Raw genomic sequence first — 8,914 nt, 5'->3', positions numbered from 1 at the left:
GGACACCCAATCATCCTGATCAGCAGAAACAAAGCATCTCAGATATGTTTCCAAAGTCTGATTAGTTCGTTCGGTTTGGCCATTAGTCTGAGGATGGAAAGCCGAAGAAAAAGACAAATCAATGCCCATCTTAGCACAAAAGGACCTCCAAAACCTCGAAACAAACTGGGAACCTCTGTCCGAGACGATGTTCTCTGGAATGCCATGCAAACGAACCACATGCTGGAAAAACAATGGCACCAAATCAGAGGAGGAAGGCAATTTAGACAAGGGTACCAAATGGACCATCTTAGAGAAGCGATCACAAACCACCCAAATGACCGACATCCTTTGAGAAACAGGGAGATCAGAAATAAAATCCATGGAAATATGCGTCCAGGGCCTCTTCGGGACCGGCAAGGGCAAAAGCAACCCACTGGCACGAGAACAGCAGGGCTTAGCCCGAGCACAAGTCCCACAGGACTGCACAAAAGAATGCACATCCCGTGACAAAGAAGGCCACCAAAAGGATCTAGCCACCAAATCTCTGGTACCAAAGATTCCAGGATGACCAGCCAACACCGAACAATGAACCTCAGAGATAACTCTACTAGTCCATCTATCAGGGACAAACAGTCTCTCCGCTGGACAACGGTCAGGTCTATCAGCCTGAAACTTCTGCAGCACGCGCCGCAAATCAGGGGAGATGGCAGACAAAATTATCCCCTCTTTAAGAATACCTGCCGGCTCCGGAACACCCGGAGAGTCAGGCACAAAACTCCTTGACAGGGCATCAGCCTTCACATTCTTAGATCCCGGAAGGTATGAAACCACAAAATCAAAACGGGAGAAAAAGAGCGACCATCTAGCCTGTCTAGGATTCAACCGTTTGGCAGACTCGAGATAAGTCAAATTCTTGTGATCCGTCAAGACCACCACGCGATGTTTAGCTCCTTCAAGCCAATGTCGCCACTCCTCGAATGCCCACTTCATGGCCAACAACTCTCGATTGCCAACATCATAATTGCGCTCAGCAGGCGAGAATTTTCTAGAAAAGAAGGCACATGGTTTCATCACCGAGCCATCAGAACTTCTTTGCGACAAAACAGCCCCTGCTCCAATCTCAGAAGCATCAACCTCGACCTGAAACGGGAGAGAAACATCTGGCTGGCACAACACAGGGGCAGAGGAAAAACGACGCTTCAACTCCTGAAAAGCCTCTACAGTCGCAGAGGTCCAATTGACCACATCAGCACCTTTCTTGGTCAAATCAGTCAACGGTTTAGCAATACTAGAAAAATCAGCGATGAAGCGACGGTAAAAATTAGCAAAGTCCAGGAACTTCTGCAGGCTCTTCACAAATGTCGGCTGAGTCCAATCATAAATGGCCTGAACTTTAACAGGGTCCATCTCGATAGTAGAAGGGGAAAAAATGAAACCCAAAAATGAAACCTTCTGAACTCCAAAGAGACACTTTGACCCCTTCACAAACAAGGAATTCGCACGAAGGACCTGGAACACCATTCTGACCTGCTTCACATGAGACTCCCAATCATCCGAAAAGACCAAAATGTCATCCAAATATACAATCATGAATCTATCCAGGTACTCTCGAAAGATGTCATGCATAAAGGTCTGAAACACAGATGGAGCATTAGAAAGCCCGAATGGCATAACCAGGTACTCAAAATGGCCCTCGGGCGTATTAAATGCTGTTTTCCATTCATCGCCCTGTTTAATTCGCACAAGATTATACGCCCCTCGAAGATCTATCTTAGTGAACCAACTAGCCCCCTTAATCCGAGCAAACAAATCAGTCAGCAGCGGCAAAGGATACTGAAATTTGACTGTGATCTTATTAAGAAGGCGGTAATCAATACAAGGTCTCAAAGAGCCATCCTTCTTGGCCACAAAAAAGAACCCTGCTCCCAATAGTGAAGACGACGGGCGAATATGACCCTTCTCCAAGGACTCCTTTATATAACTCCGCATAGCGGCATGTTCTGGCACCGATAAATTGAACAGTCGACCCTTAGGAAACTTACTACCAGGAATCAAATCAATAGCACAATCACAATCCCTATGAGGAGGTAGGGCACCGGATTTGGGCTCATCAAATACATCCCGGTAATCCAACAAAAACTCAGGGACTTCAGAAGGAGTGGAAGACGAAATTAACAGCAATGGAACATCACCATGTACCCCTTGACAACCCCAGCTGGACACAGACATTGATTTCCAATCCAATACTGGGTTGTGGACCTGTAGCCATGGTAACCCCAAAACGACCACATCATGCAGATTATGCAACACCAAAAAGCGAATATTCTCCTGATGTGCAGGAGCCATGCACATGGTAAAATGAGTCCAGTACTGAGGCTTATTCTTGGCCAAAGGCGTAGCATCAATTCCTCTCAATGGAATAGGATACTGCAAGGGCTCCAAGAGAAAACCACAGCGCCTGGCAAACTCCAAGTCCATCAAGTTCAGGGCAGCGCCTGAATCCACAAATGCCATAACAGAATAGGACGACAGAGAGCAAATCAGAGTAACGGACAAAAGAAATTTAGACTGTACAGTACCAATGTTGGCAGACCTAGCGAACCGCTTAGTGCGCTTAGGACAATCGGAGATAGCATGAGTGGATTCACCACAGTAAAAACACAGCCCATTCCGACGTCTGTGTTCTTGCCGTTCAGCTCTGGTCAAAGTCCTATCACACTGCATAGGCTCAGGCCTATGCTCAGAGAATACCGCCAGATGGTGCACAGCTTTGCGCTCACGCAAGCGCCGATCGATCTGAATGGCCAAGGACATAGACTCATTCAGACCAGCAGGCGTGGGAAATCCCACCATGACATCCTTAAGGGCTTCAGAAAGACCCTTTCTGAAAATTGCCGCTAGGGCACACTCATTCCACTGAGTAAGCACAGACCACTTTCTAAACTTCTGACAGTACACCTCCGCTTCATCCTGACCCTGACACAAAGCCAGCAAGATTTTCTCTGCCTGATCCACTGAATTAGGTTCATCATAAAGCAATCCAAGCGCCAGAAAAAACGCATCAACATCACGCAATGCAGGATCTCCTGGCGCAAGGGAAAATGCCCAGTCTTGAGGGTCACCACGCAACAACGAAATAATGATTTTTACTTGTTGAAGGGGGTCACCAGAGGAGCGGGGTTTCAAAGCTAGAAACAGTTTACAATTATTTTTGAAATTCAGAAACTTAGATCTATTCCCAGAAAATAAATCAGGAATAGGAATTCTAGGCTCTAGCATAGGATTCTGAACCACAAAATCTTGAATGTTTTGTACCCTTGCAGTGAGATGATCCACACAAGAGGACAGACCTTGAATGTCCATCTCTACACCTGTGTCCTGAACCACCCAGAGGTCTAGGGGAAAAGAAAGACAAAACACAGTGCAAAGAAAAAAAAATGGTCTCAGAGCTTCTCTTATCCCTCTATTGAGATGCATTAATACTTTGGGCCAGCTGTACTGTTATGACCTGGTGGTTAGGAGCACCAGGAATGACCTGATGGTTAAACTCACAGGTCAAGCTCTGGGAAGTGGGAACTTTGCTGACCGCAATCCCTAATCCTATCACACACACTAGCAATAGCTGTGGAGCGTACCTAACAGGCCTAGACGCCTCGGCACAGCCTAAGAATTAGCTAGCCCTAGAGATAGAAAATAAAGCCTACCTTGCCTCAGAGAAATTTCCCCAAAGGAAAAGGCAGCCCCCCACAAATATTAACTGTGAGTTAAGATGAAAGTCACAAACACAGAAATGAAACAGGTTTAGCAAAGGGAGGCCAGACTAACTAAATAGACAGAGGATGGGAAAGGTATCTTTGCTGTCAGCACAAAAACTACAAAAGACCACGCAGAGTGTGCAAAAAGACCCCCGCACCGACTCACGGTGCGGAGGCGCCACCCTGCATCCCAGAGCTTCCAGCTAGCAAGACAAAATCATGAAAGCAAGCTGGACTAGAAAACCATGAACAGAAAATAACAAACGGGGACTTAGCTTCTTGCAGGAAGAGACAGGTCTCCGGAAAGATCCAAGAGCGAACTGAACCAGTACAGGAACATTGACAGCTGGCAAGAAGTAACGATCTGAGTGGAGTTAAATTGAGCAGCCAACCAAAGGATAAACCACATCACCTGTGTAAGGAACCTCAGAAGCAGCAGCTTCACTCACAGCCACCAGAGGGAGTCCATGGACAGAACTCGCCGAAGTACCATTCACGACCACAGGAGGGAGTTCAACAACAGAATTCACAACACTGCGCCACTCATTACAGTTGTCCTCCACTGAACAAAGCTATGCCGCCTGTTTAGTCCTGTTACCAATTTTGATCTGCATTTAGCCTACTTTATTACTTGGGCCTATATGTTTGTTTCCTCCTCATCCTGCCCATTGCCCAGCCACTGCTAGATGTATCAGCTGGTACATTGACCCTGACCACTACATTCCCCTTGCACTCTACACAGCCTGAATCTGACCCTGCTGAAATTCAGGTTCCCCTTCCCGCATACTATACCACTTTACACGGGGACAAAGAGGAAGGTGCAGATGAAAGTGAAGGTTCCTTCATCAGGTGGGGGGGCATACTCGTTGGTGACGTCACTGGCACAGGGCCCCTCATAGTACACAAAAGTGTCTCTGGCAGTGGGAGGCACCACCCGCCGTCAAACACACCGCCGTACTATGAGGGGCCCTGTGCCAGTGCCCCCCCTGCTTGCTCAGGATCACAGCACTTGCAAAGTGACGTATTCCGCGTTTCCTGGGCCCACGAAAATGTGGAGCCAGCCCTACCCCCCCACAACTTTAGCCAAATGACCCTCTGTTTTCAATGCCTAACTATTATTATAAAGTAAATTAAGATTGACAAGCTTAAGAAATAAGAATTGATGTTTTTGGCATTAAAATGGGCACTGTTTGTGTTTTTCTGTCCTCCACTCACTGCCGATTTTGATTCCCCATTGACTTTCATTGGGTTTCGTTTTTCGGTCGGTCCCCGACTTTTCAAAATAATCGGCCGATTTAACCCGACCCGACTTTTGACAAAGTCGGGTTTCGCGATCCTAAAAAAGTTAAAGTAGCTCAACTCTACCGGACAACACTTCAACCCCAAAATAGTTTTTTCCTCCTCAGTTACGTTTGCAAGTACTACATGAAACTCATGATTCAGTATAGTCAGGTCATCCTAGCATTATTATCACATTCACTTGTAGCCATGTATTTTTGGTGGCCATCTATAATTAAAGGCTGTAGGCAATATGTGCGTGTGTGTTAAATCTGTGAATCAGCTAAAATGCCTCAAATTTATCCGAACGGACTTCTTCAGTGGACTTTATTACTGCTCTACCCTCTTCTGAAGAGAAAACCTTAACCTGGGTGATTGAGAGATTTAGAAAACAATGTCACTTTCTCCTTATGTCCAAATTTCCCTCATCTTAATCCTCTGCAATTGTCTGTGTTGTATTCCAGCAAATATTATTTCTGACCGGAGAGTTTCAGGAAAATATTATTTCTGACAGGGGAGTTTATTTCCAGGTTCTGGAAAGCATTCTATAATAAGATCAATAGCGGGTTGGCTTTTTTTTCTGCCAACCACCTATAAACCAATGGTCAGACTGAACGTGTTAATCAGACACTGGAGTAAGGTCTTTGGTATTAAGTCTTTGATCTGTGTAGAACATCTTCTGTTAGCTGAGTTTGTTATTAATAATAATCAGTATCAAAAGTCCAGCAAAACTTCTACACTCTTCTGTAATCTTGGTTATCATCATTGCTTTGGTTCTTTGTGGGCTCTGAGATGGACAGTTATGGGTTCACCTTGTGGGGTAAAGTCTCTAAGACCTCTTTGCTTGTCATAACGATCTTGCTGTGAAAGTCATCATTCAGCTGGCGTTAATAGGAGATTGTGATTTTTTTCTATACATGGCAGTGCTTATGCACTCCTATGTATAGCACAAACGATCAGATGATCACAACTATTAAACACAGTAAAAAAAAGTTTTTGAAAACATGAAACAAAAAACAAAAACTCAACATATAAAATCACCCGCCTTGTTGCCCATTAACTATAAAGCAATTAAAAAAATAAAAGCTACACATATTTCATATCACTGCTTTTGTAAAAGTATGATCTATAAAAATATAAGATAAATTAAACAAATCGGAAAACAGCATAATGAAAAAAATCAAAATGCTCAGCTCAGGGCACAAAAAATAAGCCCTCGCACAGCTTATTTCCTGAATAATGAAAACATTAATGTTTTCGGAAAACAGGAAAAAAGCTAATTTTATTTTCTTACAAATTTCCATTTTTTCACCTCTTAAATTAAAGAAAACAATTATGGAATTGCAATTTTTTTGCAATTTTAACACACATGGAATTGTTTTCCCACTTTCCAGTTCATCACATGATAAAATGAATTGTCTCATTCAAAACTGCAACTTGTTCCCGAAGAACAAGCCCTCGTATAGCTGTCAATGAAATAATAAAGAAATTTTGGCTCTTGGAAGGAGAGGTGGAAAAAAAGAAAGTGAAAAAATGGAAAATATCCCTATGGTTAAGAGGTTAAACAAGAACTCCCATGAATATTTTTTTTCCATTAAATGTGTGTATATATGCATGCAGTATAGTGTGTATGTGTGAATATACTCACCTACCAGTGCTGTCGTTCTCCTCTTCTCAGTGACGTTAGCTCTGTTCTTTATCCCAGTATTTGTAAGCCAAAACCAGGAGTGGGACGGTCAGAGGAAACATTATAATAGAAACATTTGCACCCGTTCTGCATTTATCACCCACTCCTGGTTTTGGCTTACAAGTACTGGGATAAGAAACTCACCAAATACTGAATGTGTGCATGAGGCCTTACAATAAAAGCCTACGGAGCCTCGTTCTGATGCTCCATATGCTTATATTGTAGAACCCACCTCTGGATCACGCATAACGCAGTCTGTGAACTAGAGGGTTTGCAGAGCATTGACGGTGCTGGACACCGGAGAGAGCAGGTACATGAGTATATTAATACACTCACACTACATTTCTTGCGTATATACACATTTGATAAGTAAAAATAATCGTGGGAGTGCTTCTTAAACCCTGTAGCCTTCCACTTAAAATTTCCTCCTTCCTTCCCGTTGCCAAATATGTTTCATAACTTCCTGGTTTAAATATATAATTTGCCTGTTCATCACCTTATCCATGATTCTCCTTATGTCGTCTTAGTCAGGCTAGGCATCCCCAACCCCACTCCCATAATAAGGGTAGAAAATACTGGTTATTCTTATGGTCCTTACAGTATGTAGCACATTAGAAAGGTTATGGTACAGAGGAGAGATCCTGGATCCTGGCTAGAAACATCAATGCTGACAACTTAGTCAGAAGAATCCATCAGTTGTTCTCTGATAAACCTAGTCCGAAGGGTATAAAGGTTCTTCTTAAAAGTCTGACCTTACCCTGAAGGGGCGTAGCTAAATGACTACCCAGTCTTCACTAGAGCCTCTTATGGTGAGGATAGGCTTGGGCCATTATGGTTGTCACCAGGTGCCATTCCAGGGCAGTCCCCAGGCCTACAGCAACTGACCTGCTGATCAAATGCACAAATACGAGGCACAGAGGACTAGAACAGAGACATGGGCAGCACGGTGGCTCAATGGTTAGCACTGCAGCCCTTCAGCTCTGGGATCCTGGGTTCAAGTACCAACATCTGTAAGGAGTTTGTATGTTCTCCATGTGTTTGCATGGATTTCCTCCGGGTTCTCCGGATCACTCCAACACTCCAAAGACATACTGATTGTATATTGAGTGTTTTCCTCCCATTAGGGACAGTGATGATAATGTATGTAAAGAGCTGCGGAATATGATAGAGCTATATAAGCAAAGTATAATAAATAATGTGGTTACACAGTACGAGGATGGGCTGCAGAGGTTCAGAATAAAAAGCCAAGGTCATGAGCTGTGAGACAGTGACAGGCATTGTTGTAAATAGCCAGTATGTGTCACAGAGGAGGAGGTCCTCTGCACTTTAAGCCTGAAAAGTTGCCCTGGGACCTGTAGTTCCATGAGCCTTGTTTTTGTTTATGAAGGTTGGGCTTACAGGGTTAGCCAGAGAGCTGGGCGGGATTGGCTAACCACTCACACCTCCTACCTATGGGGGTGGTTTCAGCTACATAATGTGACTGTGGTTTGGTCACATGATCTGTGTTGTAAGGTCCTGAAAGAGGACAGGTCTCTGTGTGTTGGAAGGACCAGATTCCTGAAGAGCACATGGTGAGGCCATGTACCTAGATGGTCTCTTTGCTGGAAGGTCCTGCCAGTGGACCGCATTTCTGAAGAGCACAGGGTGAGACAATGTATCTGCAGAGTCTGTAACTGCTATCTGCATTGGGGAAGCTACCGACCTTCTGAGGGTCTGGAACTGTTAGATTTGGCCTGTGGAGCAAGTCATCATCTGGGACAGTTATCCCAGTTAGGCAGCTTCCCCAGAAACCTAGGACTGACAAGAAGTCAGCATGTGGAGCGGAGCTCCTGGAAGGTAACTCAGAGTATGAGGGGACTGTGTGCACTGATGAGCATCAGTTAACTGTGCGGTCACCCACGGTAACTGGATGAAGTGAGGTCCAGCGTGTTTAGAGACTGCAATCTAATGTTGTGTGTCATGGAGAAAAACTGTGAAAGAGACATTGGCATGGCGTGCGGTTGCCCACGGTAACTGGACAAAGAGAAGTCCGGCGTGTTTAGTGACTGCAATATAAAGCCGTGTACTAAGAAGTACTATGGACTATATGTTAGGTCTGTGATATATAACATGGCCTACAGTGGTTTATGAGTATAATAAACCGCATGGACTGTTTGAGTCGAAAAAACGTTCCTGTGTGCATAAGTCCCATTGCCAAGTGAGTGTCCCCAAA

Source organism: Ranitomeya imitator, chromosome 5 (assembly GCF_032444005.1).
Source record: "Ranitomeya imitator isolate aRanImi1 chromosome 5, aRanImi1.pri, whole genome shotgun sequence".
Lineage (NCBI taxonomy): Eukaryota > Metazoa > Chordata > Amphibia > Anura > Dendrobatidae > Ranitomeya > Ranitomeya imitator.
Note: the sequence above shows the minus strand (reverse complement) of the source record.